Here is a 24439-nt window from a genome sequence, read left to right on the forward strand (position 1 = left end):
GTAATCAACGGCAGATGGTTGCGCGCGTCCTCCCTGCAGAGCCATCATTCACCTTTCTCTTTCTCTCCTCACTTCTTTCCTCATGTTGTTGACGTTTTTTCTCTTTGGTCCCGTCTTCATTACTACTAGCCTCATCCTAGCTAGTGCTAAGCTAGTTTGTCTCTTTCGTTCGGTGTCCAAGTTTGAAAACTCACTTATGGCGTTGGCCGACAAAAGCAAGGCGTTAGCTTGCCAAATATTCCCATGACTAATAATAACTAAAGTTTAATTACAATAATATTACTCCTCATATTCTACCCCAAGCAAACGAGGTGAGCTGATTTGACCTTTGACCTCAGTGCAATTTTAAATGACTTTTTTTTGGGGGGGGGCCATGAGAAATTTGGGGGTCAAACCTTTTCTATCTCCTGAAATATTGTTCAGGTGATGTTGTAGTAATCATTTTAGCAAAGTTAATTTGTCAATGTAAAAATAATTAGTGATGCTTTCAAGGAGTTTTAAATCTTATTGGGCCTTTAGTCAACAAGTCTACCAATAAGTCTACCTCTTGCTTTGATATACAGCGCAAATGTTATTTTGTAGTATTTAAAGCGCAATAGAATTTTTGGGGGGGAGGGGTGGGGGCTGTGGTGCTCCTTAAAAATGCACCTTTTATAATTAAAATGATTATAATGCACAACAGCAAGACGAGACAATTTTTTAAATCTACATTGATCATGCCAGACTTTTTGCCTGTCATTCTTGTTTGTTTCATTGCCATAAAATATGGTTCTGATGTTTGATTCCCACACAATTTGGCAGCTCTGACTACGCCCCCCCCCCCACTCCTTTTTTTTTTTTTGTGGTTTCTTTGTTGAATGTCTCAGTAACTCCATGATGAATGGCCATATAGCATTTGACAAACACTTTTATATCCCGCTCACAATGCCTTACACAACACTTTAATCTACAGCCAAAAATGGGGCTTGACTAATATTATTATGATGGTTTTGTTGCATCAGATGTACATAGTCACAAATGATTACACGGTTACTTACATATACGCGGTCACTTGCTATGTAAGCATACAAATATGTATTCTTCTTGTATTTTTGTTAGTGTTTTTATTTATTTATTTGCAATGTTAAAGTGCTAGCCTGTGTCAGTGTGTCTGACAAAAGTCCAAGCCATTTACATACATAAGCAAAATTGTCAACTTCTCATTGGTAAGATAACATGTGCACTGCAAATGTTTGAAATCTATAATTGGTTGTGTCCCCTCGGGAGTGGTGGTTTCTTAAAAATTGCTTACGCACACACTCACACATATATATATATATATATATATATATATATATATATATATATATATATATATATATATATATAGACATATATATATATATACATATATATATATATATATATATATATATATATATATATATATATATATATATATATATGTCTATATATCTATCTATATATATATCTATCTATATATATATATATATATATATATATATATATATATATATACATACACACACACACACACACACACACACAACCTATATAAATAATTAGTTACAAGATGAGATCCGATAGTGCTAGTTTTTACAAAGATCATATTTACCACGTTCCACTCTCAGGTCATAATGAGTTTTAACAAAAAGGCCCCCCAAAACTAAACAACAACATTTTGGAAATTCCAAACCCTTCTTCTAACGCAGTTGAAAAAGCACTGTGCTGTATTATTTCAAGCGGAGAAGTTCGATACCACTACTGAGTAGTCACTGATAAGATAACAAGTACTGATATGACTAGTACTTTTTATACATACAATTTCTTGAATCATTTTAAAAAGGTACCTACATGTCCTAAAGGAATATTTCCTAAAGATTGCATGAAATTTATGGATTTTTTTGTCTTCTCGTCTTATTTCTAGTTCCTGATTGTATAATGGCCACGAATTGCGGCCGATACTGAGAGCGGCATCCGTCGAGAGTACTCATCCCTAAACAGTAGTATTGTATTTTTTACAAGTCACACTAAAATAGTGGACTCAGTAAAATTAAGTAGCTCTACATGCGTATTTTCATTCCATAAATCAATGAGGTTTCCGCCCAACATGTGTGTTGGGGAGGAAAACAAACCTAAATCAATAGTCCCACTGTTGGTACTTCACGACTTCTTTAGCTGGTGTCACAATGTGTATAAAACGGTGATAATGGTACAGTGAAGGCGATGTATGTATACATAAATATATATGTACTTTCAGTATGTGTATTTCAGTGCGTATGTGTGTAATGATTAGCCTGCTCTTAATGGGAAAATAACGTCTGAACCACTGGGTCGTTTAATCCATCTGAGCTGATTCTGTTTCCATCACAGCTATTGATCAAGTCCAGTGACAAATCAACAAGAGTTGGGGTGTTGGACGGCTTGCAATATGTGTGTGTGTGTGTTTGTGTGTGAGTTTGTGTGCTGTTCAGGAGACCACCTTAAGCAACCTTTCACCTTGTGGCAAACAGCGCAACAGTAGAGTCCAATAAGCTACTCTCCGTTCATTTTCTTGGCCGTCATTCCGTCATTTGTTTTCCGTCTTTATCTCTTCTCCTTTTCTATCTCACGCTTATCTTCCCTTCATCGCTCCGCCGCCTCTCACCTCCTCCCTATCTCCGTTCCTTAAGTGGTATTGGCTATAAAGGGCCAGCAAATCAGTAGCTGATTAATACTGAATTTTGGGGGCCATTTGTCTGCACTGTTGGCCCTGTCTGACTCTCCACCCCTCCCTCTTTTTTACTCCCTCCCCTCCCTTGCCTCCTCCCCGCAGCAGTGATGAATGAGCGGCCGATTGCCGAGGGATTAGAGCAGGGGCGTAGCCAGACATTTTTCAGTAGGGTTGCCAGGGACAGGGTGACAACACCTCAGTGAGGGGCGGCAGTGGATTGGGATCACCTAAAAGGCACAAAGAACAACTACTTACGTTTATTTGTTGCAGGGTAGGGAAGGAGCCGGTTGGACCAGGAGGCACCTTGGAGAATCAGAACAGGGTCATAAGTACAAATGTGTGTATTAAAAATCAAAGTAACAGTCACAAAAGTAATAGTGTGCATTCATGTGCTTGTCTAGCAGGGTGGAAGAGGAGCCGGATGAAAGAAAAGACTGCGCTACAAGTTGATGGGATGAAGAAGAGGAACAATTCCACCCATCAAAAGAAGCAGCTCCACGATGAACAGTTTTTCTCACCTCTATTTTTTTGTCCAAGCTAAAAAAAAATAAGCATACAATTAAGTATAGTAAATGATTCCAAATTTTTTAAAACATGAAGTGTCTCCAAACACAAAATGATCAAAACATGCTGAGTAATAATAATAATATAACAGGTCCAGGGAAGCTTTTGGGAGAAACGACCCTGTATAGTCATGTATTAAAATGACCAAAGTAAGGCTTAAAAAAGCCACAAACAAAAAGCTATTTACAGTATGTAGTGTACGTTGGGTCTAATGACCGGAATTTGTTTATTAGTGACTTCAGTTTTATGCCTGCATTTACCTTGAGCGCCACATTTAAAAAAAATACAAATACAACACATTTATATGGATAACAGACAAAAAGCATCAATCGTTCTTTATATGGGAAAAATGCTACATTTGGAGAGTTGAGTTAGATTTTTCCAATTTAGAGATTAACAACTTTCTAACACGCACACGCACTTGTATAATTGTGAAGACATCCATGGACATAATGCATTTCCTAGCCCCTTCTCCTAACAAAAACCATAAAAAATAATTGCCTAGCCCCATTCCTTACCCTAACCTCAACCATAACCCAATTCAAACCTAAAACCAAGTCTTGACCCTCAAAAAGAGGTTTTGAGGTGTAAGGACCGGCCAAAATGTCATCACTTCACACAAATGTCCTCAATCTGTTGGTTAAAGACGTATTTTGGTCCTCAAAAGTAGTATGTACAAGTACACACACACACAGTAAACAAACCAGTTATTATGTGCACATCTGTTTTCTAATCTAAATGGGGATTAACCGTTAGAAAGAAAGCTACTGGGAAAGGTTGAGCAAAACATGACAACGTATAACTAAAAATGAGCCCTAAGGAGTCCTGTTGTCTTAATGAAGGCTTGAAAAATGGTGATACATTTTTACTTTGTATCAGAAATAAAATTGTGGCAAAAATTTGACTCTTTAGGATTGAGGCTTTGTTTACTTTTTTTCCCGCAGTTGATATAAGTGCAATTTACTCACTTCATCGCCGAGTCTGTGTTGGTTTTATTACCCTTGTCTTGTGGATCTTGGTGCCTCTCGCTAATCCCACCCTAACGCCACCTTGTAACATAAAACACAAGAACACATGGTACAAACTAAACAAAATTAAGATTGTAGCAAACTGAAATAAAGACAATACAAAAAAAATAATTACATACCACTAGTTGAGTACAATCTCCAACAAAACGCTATTTCATTTATTCCAATGCCATGTGCTTTCACCGGCTCCTCTTCCACCCTGGAAAACAAGCACAAATGTGCCTATGGTCATTTTGATATTTTTCCTCACACATTTGCACTCATTACAATACTGTGGTTCGACTTGATGGGGCTTGTTGAAATGCCACACTGTAGAACCACCTTCACCTAAGAATATTGTAGTCATAGGAAAAGGCTGAAAAATCAGCTATATCATAATTTTCCTCTCTGTAGGGCTGGCCAGAGAGGGACAAGGAGTGGCCTTAACCACCCCTGTCCACCATGTAGCTCCGCCCCTGGATTCGACTTGTCACTCTTACCTGCGCCTTGACAAAGTGCCCCTGATCGTATACAAAGGTGACGCTGAGGGGGTCAAATCACATCTCCAAATGGATTGGCCTGCAAGCGGGGTCAGCTTCAGTTGAAGGCGTGCACTTGTGCAAACTGTATCAGCTTTGTTCATCTCGATTGCGTTCCGTTGGTGGTGTTAGGATGAAAGCGGATCGACTTCACGGTCCCCCCCCCCCCCTCCCAACCCCCGGGACGCTTATTCCACCTGACAGAGATTGGCGAGGTCCCGGCAGCGATGTGACCACGCTGACACCCGAGCAGGCCGTCAACGGCTGCCGGTGGACACTGATGAATCGGCGCTCGGAGGGATCGAACGCCGGCCTAATCAGCGCATGGATCCCCCTGCAGCAACATTTTTCAGTTTTGTCCTACCTTATCAGGCGGGGCCCATCAGCTGTGTCAGAACCCACTGGACCACCCTTTGTCACTCACGCCCATTGATGATTAGCTGCATTATCAAAGAGGTTGCCTTGTCCTGTACTCACACTTTGTGGCAAACTTGTATCTGTGAACACAAGACAAGACGTCTAGACAGATTTTACAGTATTTGTTTGGTGAATGTAATATGTCAAGTTGTTTAGCAGCCTCCTTGGCACGGTTTGACAATTTGATTGACATTTTGTTGGAACGTAACATGAAAGTTTAAGACAAAGGGAGCGCATGTTGGCAATAAAGCTGCCTTTAAATTGAGGACTTGACATCATATGGATGTTTCTCGCACAACATTGCTGTACATTGTGTAATACGTCAGGCCACTTTGAAGCTTAATCACTAAGATTTTACAAAGTGCGCTAATAGAAGACAATAGAATTGGCGACTATTTAGAGACATTGCAAAAGAATATAAAATAATGTTAATTTGTTGACACTTTTTTGCAAACGCATGTAGCATGGACCTAAGGGGGGGGGGGGGGGATCTGCTTACCTAGAAGATTGTACTTTATGTAAACATACAGTAATATAATTAAATAGAATGTCAAGAGTTAGACAGGTTGTAATGGATTTCATGCCCATTGACGTTGTGCTCCTTCTGGTGTGCACTTTGGCCACCACGTGGCAGTATATTAAAGACAGCCATCAAACATGAAGTGACGCAATAAGCGGCAGTAAGAGTCATTCTTCACAGAGGATAAAGAACGGGAGTATTGCTATATAATCTGTCTACATTTGTATTCATAAATATTTGCCACTTACATTGCTATAGCTACCGCAATGCTATTCTTGCTAGCAAGTATATAGCTTTTTGCATTGGGTGTTAAGGTAGCAATGTGTAATTCTTTGTTTAATATTTAAGAGTGGCAATTAACAGCTTGAAGCCTCGTTTTTGTTAACGTTTTCACTATTCTCCTACTTAAGTTTTTTTTGCCCACAACTCAAGACAAAAAGGTAATTGAATGACATCACCTATCACCTACAAAACTCATACATCAGTCATAAATAGAGGTACCACCATAATAATCTCCATATGAAGTATACATTAATAATCTGTCAAAGCACCTACTTTCCAAATCAGATACTAATACAAAACTCAAGCTGAGACGAACAATGAGGGAGGAAGGAGGATCCTTTGTCTGGTTGGGTTTTCCAAGAAGAGGGGATCCTTGGAGGAAGAGAAGATCCCTGATGTCCCTCCAGGCCACAAAGAGATGAAGTATGGCCATATAGAAGGCAAAGAGATGTGGTTTGGTTTCAGATGATGATTATGTCAGGGCGGTAAAGGCTGAGGAAGAGCCTTGACTAATTATAGTCATTTATTACAGACACAATTAAAACCCGGCTAATTTACCGAAGCTAGACCTTCGCACACCAGCTGATTTATACCGCAGCTCAATGACACCCGGAGGACATACACACACGCTTGAAAAGGAGAGAAAGAGGTTTCTTTCTTCTGCTGACTATATCATAAAATATTCCATACATTGACATTATTCCTGACAGCTGCATTAACAACCAGAAAAATCTTCACATTCATTTGTGTTCACTCGGGAGGGGAGAAAAATGGATGGATGGATGGATGGATAGATAGACAAGCTAAGAAAGCTAGCTAATATAGCTAGCTAGATAGGTAAGCTTACAAAGTGAGCTCAATCGATAGATAATCTAAAAAAAGCAAGCTAATATAACTAGCTGGCTATATGGTGAATGTAAGTAAATGATAGATAGATAGATAGATAGATAGATAGATAGATAGATAGATAGATAGATAGATAGATAAACACACTCCTGCCGGGCAGAGCACAACACTGTGTGTACGTGTGCGCCTAAGGGTGAGTCGAAAGAGAGAAAGATAGAGAGGAATCAGTGAGGCAGAGCTATATGTCAGCAATTTCCTCGGCCCACCAATAGATCAGCAAGGTATTAGGTTCCTACGGCAACAAGGCCACACCCCCCCAGCAGGATAGGTCATGCATGTATTCATTGGCTCCTCCCTTTAATCCATCACAGTTTGTCAGTAGCACCGCCCACCTGGTGGGTTCCGCCAATAGAAATCTCCCTCCCTCTCCTCTGTCGCTCGCTCTGTCGCTATCTCTCTCCCTCCTCTCGCTCGCCCTCAGGTGATGCAGCACTTTAAGGGTTAAGTCGTCGGCAGCATGCTGGATCTCTGCAGAGGTGACAGATGCTTCCTATCCCACCCAGCACCACAGGGGAACTGGATTCACTCAGCATACCAATGAGACCACCCCGCCCACCCGTGTCTGACACACACAAATGCATAAATATGCATATGTGACCACACACACATATACGTACAAACGTATCCAAACAGCAACGCTTTAATGCATACACCATGTACCTGCTGGGCTACATAAGAGACGTCGTATTTACGATGAGGGCGTTTATGCACATCATTTGAACGGCTTCCTGCTTTGTACACCAAACAGATGTGCATGGCTTCCCTTGCAGCCAGAGTCAGGCAGATGTGAGCCTTTTGTCTGCACACATGACCTGCAGAAGGCCACTGCACATACACGCGCACATGGCAAACAAAAAAACACACACACACACGCACGCACAAGGCGACAGGCGCTCTAAAAGTGACAGCTGTCGCAATGATGGAGCACAGGCAGAAGAGGAAGTGAAGGCTAAGCCACGGCGCAACATGGTGTCGAGGAGACCCGCTATTCATTTTCAGCTTAATATGTTCCAGCCCATTGGAAAAACATTGCAGCATATAATGTAAGCAATTGCATATGCGCACACCACAGCCCTCACACTCCTCTCTGAAGGGCCCCGGAAAAAAGAAGAAAAAAAATGAAGAGACCTGATTTACCCAATGGTTGAGTGACTTCAAAAATAACACACACACACACACACACACACGCGCCAGTGTATGTATGCATGTGCTTGTCGAAATGCGCGCCTGTTAATTATTTAGCTCCATCTGTGTTTCTGTTCCGCCTCTCCGCGCATTTAATCTCCATCATAGCATCACTCGGCGGCGGTGTTGATCCGCCAAAGCGGCCGAGATGATCACACTGCGATGTGATGTCATGAATGCATATGCAAATATATGCGCCAGACAAACATACGCATTTAACATAATTGTTTGTTTTAAAGGCGGGCATGCTGTTGCTTGAAAAACTAAACATTCATATGCATTTGCACATATTATGATATACATACAATACTTTTATGGATCTTTTGCAAGTATGCATTACCAGTTTTGCTTGTTTTCCTATTTTGACTGAGTTTTAAATATATATTATTAAATTGTTTGATTCAACAACCACAATATTAGGTACACCTACAAGTAAAAGCTGCATCACAATTTCTGTGATGCAAAGACATGAATGCTCTTTTTCATACTGTCATGGATATCTTACTTTAATAAAGTAGAAGATAAAGATAAAGAAGATATGCTGGTGAGTATTCGGGGTTAGCTTAAGGCTGCACAAAAATATCTTTACAATAGCCTTTTTATTTAACCATTTATGACGGAAACATTTTTTAATTACTTAGCTGTTCATAATGGGAACACCTGCAAGTCTCTGGCCAATAGTTTTCTGATTGGATTCGGGTTCGAATTTCCCGCCCTCTGTCTGCGGATGTGACTTCATGTGTGCATGAGTATGTTAAGATGGGAAAAAGCAGTTTCATTTTTTGGCCACAGGTGGCAGTAGTGATTTGGATTTAAATTTTCTGTGTTCAGTAGCTTTAAGGCAAGTTAAATTCAAGACTTTCTAATATCTTCTGACATTAAATTTAAGACCAACTTCCCAAAGTTCCTAATTTCCCATGTCCTGATTTAAGCAGTACATCAATGAGCAGATGCTCTTAAGTGTTTTGACTGAAACCGCATTGCAGTTTTATTGGTTCCACGATCATGGCTGTAATTTTTTAGGGAAGAATTATTTAGTTTATTTTATTTTCAAGTTTCAGTATATTGACGATTATAAATCTTATGTTTTTTTTTTAAATAATCAAAGATAGATTTTGAACATTTTAAAGCCAATTTATGTATTTTTTTTTTTTTAAACAATCATACATGCCTGTTAAGATAATTTCACAATATCTGTAACACTGCTGTTGTTTTATTAACCGTCGTTGTGATCATATATCTGTTGCTTTACTCTGCAATGTCTATAGCATTTTCCATTATGTAGCTGACTTTAAGGCAAAGCTATGTTGTTGTTTTTTAAATACACATGTAGGTAATTCTCTTTGTTTCATGTTTACTTTGACAGTAAGTTTCAACTGGAGTTTTATTTTATTTTTTTCAAGTTGTTTACCATGTGCCCAAATGCTGCTTGTTGTGAAATGAGTTGGCCGCCACCAGACAGAACAACATCTCCTATTCCAAAGTGTCATAATTCCGTTATCAGATCCCATTCGAATGTGCAATCGTAGTCAATGTTGCAGCATAGGAACAGGTTCAAAATATTACCTCATCACTGAACCAAATCTTGCTCTGGAAGCAAATATTTCCTCACTTTATGTCTAAGGAATACAAATCCGCCATCTAAACACCCCGGCCGCTTCCCTGCTATCTTCATATGGATAAATAAATGGCGTGCTTGGCAGTGGGTAAATGAATGTGCTTTCTGCCTGCGGGCCCAGATGGCAGCCCAGTCGTTTGCTTTACCTTGTTTTGTTTAATTACTACAATCAACTCTCTATTTCTTCAATTAATCACCACCAACCGGTTCTATTAGTCCCCCACCTTTTTCCTTCTCTCCAGTGCGTGCACAGCCTATCTATCTATACAGCAGTGTCAAATATGGAAACGTATACTATTATTTACATATTGATGCACCATTTAAAGGATGCCCCCCATTGTCAAGCTATTAGCATTTTATACAATTCAACTTTCTATGAACCTTATGATGGAATAAAAAAAAAAAACATTTAAATGAGAGCATGTTGATGAGATGGAGCAGAGGCCCATCAAGGCTGCACGGAGGTGGCTGACAGGAGAATAACTGGGCGGAAAGCACTTCATTACGTCCTTTTATTCTGTTATAATCACACACGATCATCACTCCTCGACGACACCGGGGCCCGGCCGCTGACACCGGGATTGATGCCGCGGGCAGCGGCGGGCCCCTGCAACACAATAAACAACACCATTAACCAACGTGGCCCCGACGACGCGGTAAACAGTTGTTATTAATTATGCTCGGGCCCCAAGCAGCCTACACGTTGCATTTAATTCTCTTTAATGTGACGACAGTCCAGATGATTGGGAGGTATAATGTTTATGTCCAGATGATGCAGATGGAGTTTGTATTGGAATCAATTTGTAGAGCAAAATGGACACAGGTGGTGATTGTACTGTCAACAAACAACACAAAGCTACTCTAAGGCAACAATTAGCACACTTTAGTGTTTACAACATAATAAGACTATGTAGTCTCGTCGTTTGCACTAAATGTGGTCGAAAACAAATAAGCCACACAATCCAGTGGGGAACTTTGACAAAATTCACGGGGGGGAGTTTGTGTGGCAGTCAACTATTTAGGCTTGACTGCCATCTAGCGGCTAGCAGGAAGTACTGCAGTCACCAAAAGAAACTGGTGGGGGGAAAAAGGTAGCTAATTTCTTTCAGCGTAAAACTCGCCATCATCTATATTCTCTAATTTTACTCTTTTGAAACATTATAGCAACTAATTGTATTTCAGTATACTGGTTATTTCTACTCGGATTATGTTCTTATCTCTCGTAATTGTGAGGGAAAATATGTCAAGTAGAGTAGTTTTAATCACCTTTCTTTTTTACGTTAACCTTGAATATATTTAAATATATATATATATATGTATATAATCAATTATTGAAGCAGTTTTGAGTTACATGGTGCATCGATTACACAAGGTGTAGGGAATCCGGTCCTCGAGAGTGACTCTCCTGGACCTAGAGAAGCCTGATAATGATCCATCAGGGGGGACTGGAGTTCCCTACCCCAAATGTATAGTTTTGTGGTTTTGACATGAGCTATAAGTGAAGAGCACATAATGAATGACTGAATGAATAAATAAATACATAAATAAATAAATGAATAAATAAATAAAATAACATAAAATAAAAAATTGCAGGCCCGAACTCTCACTCGTTTGGGCAATGCAAGGACAAAACAATGTATGGATTTTTTCTCTCTCTCTTGCTTCATCGCTAAGTCATTTGAGGCGTGTTTGAACTTTTGAAAAAGACCCTGCCAATCAATTTTATGGCTAAATTGGACTGAAATGAAATTTTCCCTATTTATAGACCAATCATTTTCTCTAAAAGTGGTAACTATTGATTTGTTAAATATAAGATCACAATATCAAATATACTACAGAACCTAATGAATTACAATACATTTCTAACTAGATAATAAAAACAAACTTTGTAAATTCATGCTGCCTTAACCCACATGTGCAGTCCACACCTATCACGGTAACACACACACACACTTAAAACCTTTTGTCTTCAGGCCTGTTAAACTCAGGATGAGTCCTGAGTGTGTGCAATAAAATGCTGCATGTAAAATGGCTCTCTATTTTATTATACAGCTCTCTCCCCCTCGTGTACAGTATACTAATGCAAATTATAATATTTCAGAAACTTTTTTGAGGTACTAGTTCAACAAAGTGCTATTTCCATTTTAGTAGTTTGCATCAGTGAAACACTGTAGGCTATTATACCGAAAGCTGTTTCTAACGAGAAACATCGCAAAATGCAGTTCTACGGTAGATACTACCAACGTACTTTGCATTTTCCATGTACATATTATGTTGTGAACATAGAAGATGTTCTGGGCCAAGAATGTACAAACAAAAAAAAATCTTCATCAAAACAAACTATACACAAAATATATTACAGGTACAAAACTCAGGTGCCATAGCACCAACTGACCTCTGTATGACTTGCATGACCTCAAATTTCCAATTTTCACTGTTTCAAGATTCCCCAATGACCCTTCGCAGAGCAACAAGTACTCGGTTTTGTGGGAGCCTGTAACAAATGTGGTGGAAACACAGACAGTTCTCAGCACATCTTGAACCACTATTACCACTGTCACACAAAAAAAAACATTGATAAATGTAAATCCCTTTTAGTTGACAGTTTGTAGCACCTGTACAAAAATAACTATTTTTTTGTATTTTTTAGGTTGAAGGCATGATATTTAGGGTGACTTTTGTAGCAGCCAAATGTCAAAATTTGTCAGAAACTTTACCCAAATTGAAGATAGGAGTACTTAGTATTAAATAGTATCTCAGCAGTCAATAAACTTGTACTGTTTTAAATTCTGTTTTTTTAGTTTAAATATTTACATTTAGTTTTTAATAATAATAATAATAATAATAAGGCAAAGTGCATTTTGTTGTTTCAGGCGTTCATGCATACAGAAACGTTGTTCCATTTTTCGGCCAGTAGATGGCACACTTGAATGACTAATTCCTCCAGGAAAGCATGCTCGCTCCCCTAAAGCTACGTGAGCGAGAGCGCCCTCAGCTTTCATGCCTGCCTGCCCCACGAGAGAGCCTCTTGGCCCGGGTTAGAGTTCACCGCACGGCCGCGTCGGCGGATGACGTGGGGCCAATGTCAGAGTCTAATCTCATTTTGCAGCCACTTTTTGCATGAGGGGAAACATCGAGAGAGCCGGGGGGCTGGCGTCAGCCAATAAACAAACGGAAGGGGGCAGCCACTCATTTATAACTATTAGGAACACTTAACTTTATGGTCAGGTTAAAGCCACTAGCCATTTACTACTGTCTTTTATTTGGAGGCCTGAATACTGAATCATTGATATAAAATTTGGGAAATAACCGCTTTTTTTATTGGTTATATTTGCATACTTTACCGTTGCATCTTGTGATGAAGTGGATGTGTTAAGTCACGTACACTAACAAATTCATGTACACTGAAAGGTCAAATATGATAGTCACTCTTATGATAATAGCACAACACATTAACGTACCGTACTCATTTTGGTAAGTGTAAATATAATTCATGTCATCTTAAACTTGAATACAAATATACGCACATGCATGTTGTATAAAAAAAACAGGATACGCAAATGTGTTATGCCACTAAACTAAAATGACTTTTTGTATATAAATATATAATTGTGTTATTGGCAGTAATGGTCTTTTAGCTTTAAAGCATAATACAAATGACATATTCATTTGCCGGAGAGGAACTCTACTACACTAAAATCCATTTAGTTTGACCTTAAACTATATCTGTTATCACACTACCTCTACACACACGCGCTTATATCCGAGCGTTTGCTTTGTCCTTGCAGTGCAAAGATGCGCTTGAATGATAATGGCCGACAAGGAGCACTCTCTATAATTATTATGACCTATTTGGAATGACTTATTTCAGGGTTTGTCCTTATGAATCATGCATCTACATCGTTTTCATATATTTGGGATGATAAAATCGACTTTTCCAACGTTTCGGCTGAGGTGTTTTGGGCCACGCAGTTGTTTCAGTGCCGGGAATGTGGTGGAATTGCGCCATGTATGTGAGCTGTTAGTACGTCAGTGTAGAAGCAAGCTTTGGATATATGTGATGCCATACTTTTCAGAGGCAACATAAAAAGCAATAGCGTAGGAGGCTGATACTCAACAGCGTTATATTTCTCTGCACTGGACTTAGTGATGACATCACAAAGAATGATGAAGTAACAATCACATTTTTTAAGTGCAAGTCAAGCAAATTTGCCACTACTGACAAACAGATTCTTAACTTCTAAATATTGCAAGATAATGCAAGGAGTAAATTAGAAAACATATCTCAGTGTTACATAAGTATTAAAACATTTATGGCAGTGTTAATTGAAAGTGAACATTATTAGATTTTGTATTAGTTTTTATTGTGCGGTGTATTCAAGGGGTGTCAAACTCATTTCAATGCAGGGACCACTTTCACCCACATTTGATCTCAAGTGGGCCGGACCTCGGGACCAGTATGTCCGTGACACAATAAGTTAAAAATAACTAATTATCGTATTCCAGTGTAATCGGAAATTTCTGAACAAAAATTTGTGCAAAATCTTTGCATCAAATCCTGAGTATGGTAACAGCGAAATTTCAATCATTTAAATAGTCGTCAGTGTGCCCTCAAGTGGACAAAATTAACAGCAACAGTTAATTTTACTGAAAAACTACAGTTTGTATTCTGTCCTCACGAGCCAGATTGGACCACCTGAGGGGCCGGTTCCGGCCCGTGGGCCGTATGTTTGACACTCCCTGGTCTAGTGCATGGATGCATTCATTCTAAACGCACTGAATTAAAAATAGCCCAAATTGGGTGCAATTTACCTAAATTAGGTGATGATATTTGTAGCTGCTATTCAGTATCTTTAGACCGGCCAAATCCAATCTTCAACCCAATCTGCTTGGGCAAAATAATTACTCCGACCTTGGGTAAAAGTAACCCAAGTGTAGGCTTGGGTCAAGCCACTGAGTGAGGGCTTTACAGAAATTCCTGTTGTACTAACATTCTCCACTAGTTGGCAGCAGAGGACTGAAGCTGCACGTGGCAGGCTTCAGAAGCTCTTCCCCATGTTGGCATGGTGACAACCAAAACTCCTTGGAGTGTGTATACTAAATTTATGTACTGTAATAATAATAATCATAATAATAATAATAATAATAACATTGATGATGATCATGATAGGGCTAATAATAATGATAACACAAAGAAAAAGAAGAGCGCAAGACACAAAACGCTGTGCGCATATGTCACCGGTTCAAAAGCCAGACTGCACTTCCTGCTCACCAGACGCACACACACACACGGCTGGCCAGATGGAGGTGCTGACATAGACAGAGCTGATAACTGTGTTCCTGCACACATATTGAAGATGGCCCTCACATGCACACACATACTCACACACCTCATGTTATCAGCGGTCATCGGTCCCAGCTCGTGTCACATTCCTGTCCCCTTATCAGCACCTCCTTGCCCCGAGCTGTAATGCTCCTCCTCCTGAGAGAAACAGACAGACAAGGAAAGTGGGCGTGGGTTGGAGTGGAAAGATGTTATGGGTGCAGAGGGCAGCAGACATGAGAGGATGTGTGGTCGGACGACTGGGGAGAAAGTGTTGGCATCTGTACGCGCTTAACATCACTTTGAGGAAACAAAAAGATGACGATTCACTCACCGGTAAAGAGTCAGCAGTTTATTTGTCCCTCCCAGTTGAAGTTCACTGTAAGACAACAAAAAAAGACTATCTAGCAGGGATGTCGGTAGTTCTATATCAGAGTTTCTCACCTCGACTCGAGCTTCTTGCATGGCTTTGCGTCCTTCCTGCTGCTCGGCCCCTCATTGTCTTCATTCCCCAACGCAGCTGCTCTCACTCATCTGGCTTTCTGCCGCCCTCCATTTTTTTGGAACCATCTCTGAACAGAACTTTTTTTCCCCCAGAATAAGTTGTCCATGCTGCCCTGCAATTGGCTGACTGCTCGTCCAGGGTTTACTGTGCCTCTCGATTAAAGTCATCTGGGATAGGCTCCAGCTCACCCGTGACCCTAATGAGGACAAGCATTACGGGAAACGGATGGATGGAAATTGTCCATGCATGGTCTGAATGCATAACAAGATTTCTAGTACACAATAAAAGCTATTGTGGGGGCACTAACCACTTATGTGTGTCTAGGGTTTGGTTTTGAAAGTAGGGTTTCAAAATTGGTTTCATAGTAGTGTTAGCTTTTAAAGTAGTGTTAGGGTTTTAAGTAAGGATTCCAAGTGGGGTTTCGAAATAGTACTAGGTTTTCAAAGTAGAGTCGTAATTTATAACAATGTGATGTGATGCCAAAATTGGCCCCCCAAAACGTTTTGTACATATAAATTACAACATAAACCAATGATAATTAAATTTGAACATTTCCAACCATCAAAAATAAAAAATAAAAAATGTACCAATTTTTCTCTTTGTTAAAGTGACAGTGTGTGATAGTTGACCCCTAGATGTCGCTATATGCAATAAAATCTTTTGTTTACATATGAAAACATAACATAAAACAATAATTACATTTGAACATTTCAAAACACCCAAAAAGTCACCCCCCCCAAAAAAAATCAGCCAATTTTTCCTCTGTGAAAGTGACTGTATAATAGTTTACCACTAGATGTCGCTATAATGCAGCCAAAGCGCATGCATTTTGAAGCACGCACACACACTTTGCAAGCCTACCACCAATTCTTATTTTGCGTGAGCGAACGAGCATCTCAGCGAGCGACGGTGACTTGCCTGCGTAAAGCCCGGCGAGCGACGACAAAAGATCGAGCGAGCCGGATTTAGCCGGTGCCGCTAACAAGAGCGGCTAGCGGGAGTTAGTCGGAGCCATAGGCTGGAATGGCTAATAAGAACGGCTAGCGAGAGAAGCTAGTAAAAATAAAAAATATAAAATAAAATAAAAAGCTAGTTAAAGCACCACCAGGGCTAGCTACGCACGCAAAAGTGTCGTTTGGGCATCCGTAGCAGGAAGATGGCGGCAAAACATGTCAGCCTCTTGCAAGGTGATGCTCCAGCCATGTCATATAATTAATGATTACTAGACCTATGCTTATATATATTATTTTAAATGTATGAACATATTTTTTTGCATATTATTGAAATCAATCGTGAGGTTTTAAATGTAATGAATTATTCACCATTAGATGGCGTTAAAGATTACACAGTGTCACTTTAAGTAAAAAAAAAAAAAAAAATACTTTTCTATTGTGCTGAGAGTTAAAGTAGCACAAATGAGCATTTGTTTTTTGTTGATTATGGCGTCACCATTCGACATATGCGGTATTGTTTTCTCTTTAATTTCAGTTGAAAGAACCACATTTCCCATGAGGCCAAGCGCATATCATCGTGAAATCCACATGTCAAAGGCGTCCGCAGTTGGACTGAATGACATTGGTTCCAGTGGCTATTTTCTCTGCACTGTAACGTTTCTCAAGTACGTTAACGGTGGTTGTGATCTTACCTTCTTCATTGCGCACACACATTTGTACGAGCATTTAGCTCCCACACTTAATGAAATTTTCCCGTCTTTGCCAGATTTGCTGCGATTAATCTTACTGTCCTCTATCCTGCTTCTTAATAACTCCCCTTTCCCTCTGAAAAGAACAAAGTCTGCTTCCTCACTCGCTCCCTCACCCATCTCGCTGTCTAATCCCCCGGCCTTCAACGCCGCATGATTGGAATTTGCTTGCGTGTAATCATATGCACAGGAGAGGAGGAGGCGGTTCTCGGCCAACATTTGCCTAAGGCTGCGCGGCGCCGATCGATACGTGGTCTTAAGTTTATCTGATTTTTATCAGCGGGGCCGACAGGGGGGCAGGTCGATGTGCCGTGCCCGCGTCAAGTTGACCTTTTCAGGGACGGCGGCGAGGGAGCTCCCCCCTGGGCCCCCGCAGTCCCCTGTCACTCGGTGACTGGCACAAGTCTGTTGTGCTCGACGACAAAGTCTGCAGAGACGTCTATATCAGCGGCCGGCCTGGCTGACAGGGCCCGGCTGTTGTATTTATAAACTGTCCTTTGGCCGTGACACTTTGCCGATGATCGTGCCCTAATTTATGCAGGCAAATCTCCTCGGTGCAAAAATGAAAGCTAATAGAGTCATTAGCCGCTAATTCAAGCTGGGATACCTTGTATAAATTGGCTTACTTTCTAAAGCCGTCCCCAGATGACACCCTCGCAACACGCACACTAATCAGGCCGACACACACATTGAGCAGGCGCATGACTTAAATGCTTGAAAGTGTGTTTTGTTTAATTGTGTGTGAGACAAACTAACGTGTGCGTACTCATGTCTGCCCTTCATCTGTCGCCACGTTGCGTAAAACACACCCAAAGCGCCGCAGATGTTACACCGAAGGCTCGTGCATTCACGTGCGTCGCCATCCGTGCCCGAAAAGGCGCTTGCGGCGCGTTATTGTGCCGCTTCATGGCCGATTATGACATGAAATGTTTATAAGCATTGATCAGCCACAGCGGCCTCAAAGTGAGAGCCATTTCATATCCTCGCTGGCCTCTGCTTAACGGCATGCTGATGGATGCGCAATGATCTCCGATACGATGCAACAGGGAGACCTGCACGGGCGGCATATCAAAGACGTGCTCACACAAGCACAAAAATCAAGCACACACACGTCCACCGCCTTATTCAGCAGAGTGCATTTGATCCTACTTGTATGCATAAACACATCATTATAGTCACTCTGAATGTGGTCAAATCAATATCGAGAGGGATATTTTATATTTATAGAAGTATAGTCTAAATATTATTATACAAGACATAATAGGGCTGTCAAAATTAAAGCATTAACTCAATTAATTTAGATAGTTAAAAGTAAAAATTTAACTCAGTTGTATTTACTTTTATAAACTGTTATGAGCTTTGAAGAAAAATTTAGAAGCATAAAATGCGATTAACTCATTCCCTCCCAGCTATTTTCACTGAAGCAACCCCTTCGCTCCTGACTATTTTACTGGATTTTGATTTATTTTGCAAGGCCCACAGAATATTGTGCTCTATTACTCTAAAAACAACATCTACCAAAAGAAAGTTTTAGAGTCTCTTCTTTCAACAGAAAAAAATATATTTTTATCCGTTTCTATTTTGCAGCAATTAGCATTAGAATATAGCGAAGCTTCATCATTATTCACAAATTGTTTAAAACAGTGGGGGAAGCAGTTTGTTGCAACATGGCCCTGGTTGATCTCTTATACACGGCTGCCACCTGCTGGCCATTCTTGTAATAACTACCATTGCTTCATGCACTCTCTTCAGTTCAGAGGCCGCATCAAAGCCTTCAGTATGCTCTAGCATAAAAAAACAACAACGTAAAAAACACATAAATGCGTCTTTGGGAGCTAATGACTTAACTCTTTTACTGCCAAAGACGTTAAATGACGTTCTGCAAAAACCTACGGAGGAGCGCCAAAGACGTCCACCCATTTTTATTTTTATTTTTTTTGAAACGGGTGCAGGGAAGGCTTGCGGAGCTGTCCTGAAAGTTTCAAGCAGGTCTGGTGAGCCCAATGACTATTTTTGGCCCCTAGAGGGCAGCGATGACTCTTTTGACAAGATCGGGTGGGCGTCAGCAGAAGACGTGAGGCGGGGCTAGAGTGTTGTGGGGACAATGGCTGAAGAAGCCATAATGGCGGTTGCAAGCAGCTCACGCTAGAGCCGTTTTTTTCAAAGACGAAAAGCATCGACCAACAATAAAGAGCACATTGATGACGACGATGATCATCATCGATGATGATGATGATGGTGACTCCGTGGTTGGAAGCATTGACGCGGCAGTACAATACGTTAGGCGGAGCTAGATGGAGGAGGAAGCGGACAATGTTGCAAGCAGCTCACAGTTGGGAATTTTCAACGCTAAAGAGCACATTGATGACGACGATGATCATCATCGATGATGATGATGGTGACTCCGAGGTTGACGGCGAAGTTGGAAGCGTTGACGCGGCGGCTATGACGACGTCATAAAGGTTCACGGGCTAGCGATGCTGACACCGGAAAACGCAGAGCACAAGCGAGCACGCTCAGGCGGACGTTCAATCGGACGACGAAGAGTGCCCCGAGTCCAATGCATATTCATCGGAGGAGTGGGTACAGTCTGCTACTTGCTATTTATTCCCCGGAAAAAAAGGCCGTCAAGAAAGTGTAACGTCTGCACGCGAAACGGACAATGAAAGTGAAAGTAATCTGTAGTGCGAATCCTGCTCCCTCTCCTTGCACGCAGGAGAGCGTTACAAAAAGAAAAACTGTATTTGAAACATCCACATAATTGTAAATAGTACCACAGTTGCACACATTTGTAAATAGTTTGCGAAATTGTTTTGTCAAATTGTTACACTGTTGAATGGAAATAAACGTATTTTGCAAACTAAAAACACTTTTTCATTGTTGGTGAAAGCGTTTTACAGAAGTAAAGCACTGTTTAGGTGTTTGTGGCATCATTCATGGACAAAAAGAAGTGTACAATTCACTAGAGTGCATGAAATAACATCGTTTCACAAAAAGCTCTTTTTCTCCGTTTTTTGTTTCAAAACAGAGCATTTCGGTGAAAATAACCATTTTCTATTGTTGATTACTGAAGAACGGAATAAGGTAGAAACAAACTTTTTTTTCTGATGAAAGATGAGAGTTCAATCTTTCATTTTGTAGTATGTGTGTTTCCATAGTCCAAACACAACATTTTCTGTGGACCTTGAAAGATCAGTCAAAATGCTTAAATCGGCTGGCACTGGCGACATCCCGTTTCTGAAAACGTCTGGCAGTCAAAGAGTTAATCGCGATTAATAAAAGAAAATTGTGCGATTAGTTAAAAAAAAAAAAGTAATCGTTTGACAGCCCTAAAACATATACTTATAGTCCTTACCTTAAACATACTCTTTCTAATGTCCTATGGCAACTCTCATTCGCTTTCTTTGTTCCATGTTAAGTGTGGTAAAGATGTTCCTAAACTGCAGAGGGACTAGTTGCAACCCTTTCAAATAGCCCAATTGACTGATTAAAAAATAAACTTAAAAGATAGCAAATGGAATGTTTCTTTAAAACATAGATGGTATAGACCTTTAGATGGATTGGGTTTTGCTGATCGCTTCTGTTGATATAAGCCAGGAGCCTCTATATCATCCAATTTATGATGTGAAACTTTCCATGTGGTTAAGAGTGTCAAGTCTAAGTTGGACTGGCAGTTATGACAAATCCTGACGCTCATGGAGGAAGACTGTGCCAGCGCTTGAGGGTGAAGATCCTAAAGTGTTGCTTGTTTTCCCTGGAAAGGCTCAAGGTGCTGACAGCGCGTACAGGAAAGGTTCCACACAGCATGCAGCAGATGGAAAAGGAGAAAACTATTTTCTCACCCTCAGAGCAAGTCATATATGGGAAGAGGATCATAGACCTACAGTAACTCCCCATGACGAAAGTAAATCTTTCATATTATTAACGATGTGTGTGAGCCAAGCTGGAAAACAACAAGAGACTTGCTCTGAGGTTTGATATTCTCACGGAGTTACTTATCTGCACGCTCAGATTCACTTGAAAAGCAACACACCTCCGTGCAACGTTTAATTCGAAGATGCAGACACGTCAAAGAGCGGGTGAATAAATAATGAAGTGGAATCTCAATTGCCTACATTCATTATTTCATTCGTCAAACGTCTTCAAATTTCATTGCCGTCCATTCGTCTTGCGGCTTCATTACGGATCAATGAGGAGCCGTCCGCATCAGTAGTCGCGCTGTCATCGTCGGGCTTAAGCGAGATGTTACCTGCATGCGGAATTGGCCTCTTGGCAGTGGCCATGGCAACCGACTAATAAAGTAGATGACAGAGAGATTGCGATATTTGCATGAATCAACCGTTCATCAAGCACAGACAACAAAGTTTTGCTTTGTGTTGCTGTCTGCATGATCAGTTAAGTTCACTTGAAGTGCAAGACACAAGTGCAAAGGGCCTTTAATGTGGCATCCAATCAGGTGGATGAGACTGTTGGACAGACAACCCCAGCTGTATCGGGGTTCATCTTTCAGGCCCCAACTAATCAGAGACTTTGAAGCCATCATTGTTTTTTGGCTTTTATATTGTACAGGCAAGTCCAAATCCAGAATTGAATGTCTTCAGTCGACACCCTTAAAACTGCTGGGTGAAAAATAACCCAATATTGGTCAAAAATCGAATTGACCCATTACTTGGGTCTATTTGACCTAACATTGGGTTGTTTTGTTTCCCCCAAAAATTTGGTTTGGGCAAATTGACCTAAAATGGGTCAATCCAATTTTTGACCAATATTGGCTTATCTTTGACCCAGCAATTTATAGAATGTAATTCCACGTTGAAGCCAATTGCTGTCCCTCCAAATAGAGTCTTCGACTCTTAAAACTGCTGGGGCAAAAGTAATCCAAATAGGATCAAATAGATAACCCAGTGTATTGGGTTGTGGAGTTGGCCCAGCACACAACAAAGGGGTAAAAAACATCCATGCTCATGAGTTGAAAATGATAAAAATGTTATTAGAAACCATTTCTATGAAGAAGCAACTCACCAAACATTTCCTAAGAAAGTCACATTAAATCTACTTCAACTTCAGTGCATAACAAAACTGCCCAAAATGGCAACCGGCTTCAGCTATTCAGTCCACCCAAATCCAATCTTTAACACCCAACCTATGGGCTCAAAACAATTAACCAATCTCCTCCAAATCCACAGCTAAGCAGCGAATGGGTCCGAAAAACAACCCAGCATTTTTAGTGCTTTATTATTGGAAACCCAAGTAAACGTTTCTACCTTTTCCAAGAACAAAGTGTCAAGGCACTTTGAGAGGGAACACGTGAAAGGTACAGTGAGTTTATTTTCCTGAGAGAAAAAGAAGGGAAAATGATTTAACGCAGATATGTGAAATGGATTTAAACACTTCTACGTGCGTGATGTTACTGAGTGCAGACAAACACCCAGGACAGCAGACGAGAGGAATCCACACTCAAAACGCATTCCCCGTTTATTTGTTTGATCAATTTGCGCGACGGCGTGCCGTAACCTCGTTCTGTCACGCTACTCCTTCACGGGTTTATTTTAGCAGGGTGGTAAGTGGCCCCATAATGTCACTGTAATACTGGGTCAGGCTTTTCCGAATGCAATGGTGAGAAAAGCGGCCCGGGAGGAAGGATGAGAGTGTGCGAGATGGGACGAAAACGTCCCTCGTTCATCTTCTGAAAGTAAGTGGTAAAATAAGACGCACGCACACACAAACACACACAGCTGAAAAATGCTGAAAGGATGGCTTACAGTAGTGACTATGCAGGCTTTTTGAGTTTGATTTGAGATTCTGAGACAGAAGATGCTCAATCTTGGGCAAAGAGTGGGAACAATCGGCCAGCGTGGCTCAAAAACAGTCATCATACATCTCACAGCGAGACAGGCGCACGGATGAAAGGTTTGGCAACCAAAGATGGTCCGTGACAGAGATTAAGCATTTTCGGAGAAGTCATCTCACAATGTGTCTGCCTCTTGCTGACGTTTTGATTACTAGAGACAGCAAACACAAACATCCTTAGGATGTGTGTTAAGAAAATACAATAAAAAATTAAATTAAATTTCTTCCCTTCAGTGGACTTTTGTTTATTGAGAATTATTAAAAATTAATAAACAATTAGCAATGTTTTCAATATTACTATTTTGGTCGAGTTAATATCGCGATATTAACTTTGCCACAACATCGTCGTCATCATCATGTCACCATACTAAAACCAACGCATCTGTTACAAACGTGAGGTTGTATTCCAATTGTGTAGTTCTAGCACCCTCTGGTGGTTACTTTATTAATGCAGTTTAATTTTAAGTAGGAATGTTTTGGCCACTGCAGCAGTTATCTCTCATATAAATTAGTCATACCAGTAAATGTATTTCTTTTCTTGCAATATCGTCACTTTTTACACAATATTGTAAGGATTTTTTATTTTATTTTCATTTTTACATCAGCAACCTCCTCAAAATATTGTGATAATTATTGTATCGTTAGGTTCATATCGTGATATTTACCGTATTGTGATGTTTGGATATCGTTACATCACTATCGCCCACCACAAATGAGATGGAGGAGAAACACAGGCTGCAAACAATGCAAGTGTGCATTTTTCATGCTACCTGGCTAAAGCTAACGCTAACTACACTTAACTGTGTGCTACCGCAACTGCCCTTAAGTTTTTCTTGTAATAACAATGTCCCAAATCTACAACACTCCTCTTCCTCACAAGTATAAACAGCTGGCCGAGCCTGTGACATCTCAACTGTCACTATCCTCCGAGGTCGAGGATGCAAAATGGACACTTTCACAGCTGTGTGTGTGTTCACGCATGCGTTTCTATAATTGTACGTGTGCGTCCATAGGCCGGAGAAAAGACGTGTTGAATATTCAACGCTCTGTCGCCTCGCTGTCAAATGGTGCGGAGGAAAGGGAACTAGTCAAATTACCGGCCGTGCTCAGTTCTGTCTCCTGCACTGACACATCTGTCAGAGATGGCAACAGTACTCAGCTCTAGATAGTATTTTCTTCTTCCTCTCTTAACTATCATCTGAAGGCATGCGGCCATGTCGCCGTGCGCATCGCGCGTATCCTCCTCCAAAGGCAAACATTCACATTCAAGTATCTTTTGCCCATCTCCCTCTCCAGCTCTAATGCAAG

General features: G+C 40.6%; 1 long non-coding RNA gene across 12 annotated transcripts in view; it reads right to left on the reverse strand.

Moving 5' to 3' along the window:
* Window positions 1–24439, reverse strand: part of LOC144037480 (uncharacterized) — a 70105-nt gene that overhangs the window by 12501 nt on the left and 33165 nt on the right. For 6 of the 12 annotated variants that reach the window (XR_013288910.1, XR_013288912.1, XR_013288914.1 and 3 more), the window contains 7 exons: window positions 15519–15775; window positions 15409–15453; window positions 15142–15233; window positions 12147–12245; window positions 4425–5320; window positions 4246–4326; window positions 2969–3016 (listed from right to left, as the gene is read on the reverse strand). This is a non-coding gene — a long non-coding RNA (uncharacterized LOC144037480). Of the gene's footprint in view, window positions 1–2968; window positions 3017–3231; window positions 3251–4245; window positions 4362–4424; window positions 5321–12146; window positions 12246–15141; window positions 15234–15408; window positions 15479–15518; window positions 15776–24439 lie in introns of all 12 variants that reach the window. The other 6 variants (XR_013288913.1, XR_013288915.1, XR_013288907.1 and 3 more) reach the window with 6 other exon arrangements.

Source organism: Vanacampus margaritifer, chromosome 17 (genome assembly GCF_051991255.1).
Source record: "Vanacampus margaritifer isolate UIUO_Vmar chromosome 17, RoL_Vmar_1.0, whole genome shotgun sequence".
NCBI lineage: Eukaryota > Metazoa > Chordata > Actinopteri > Syngnathiformes > Syngnathidae > Vanacampus > Vanacampus margaritifer.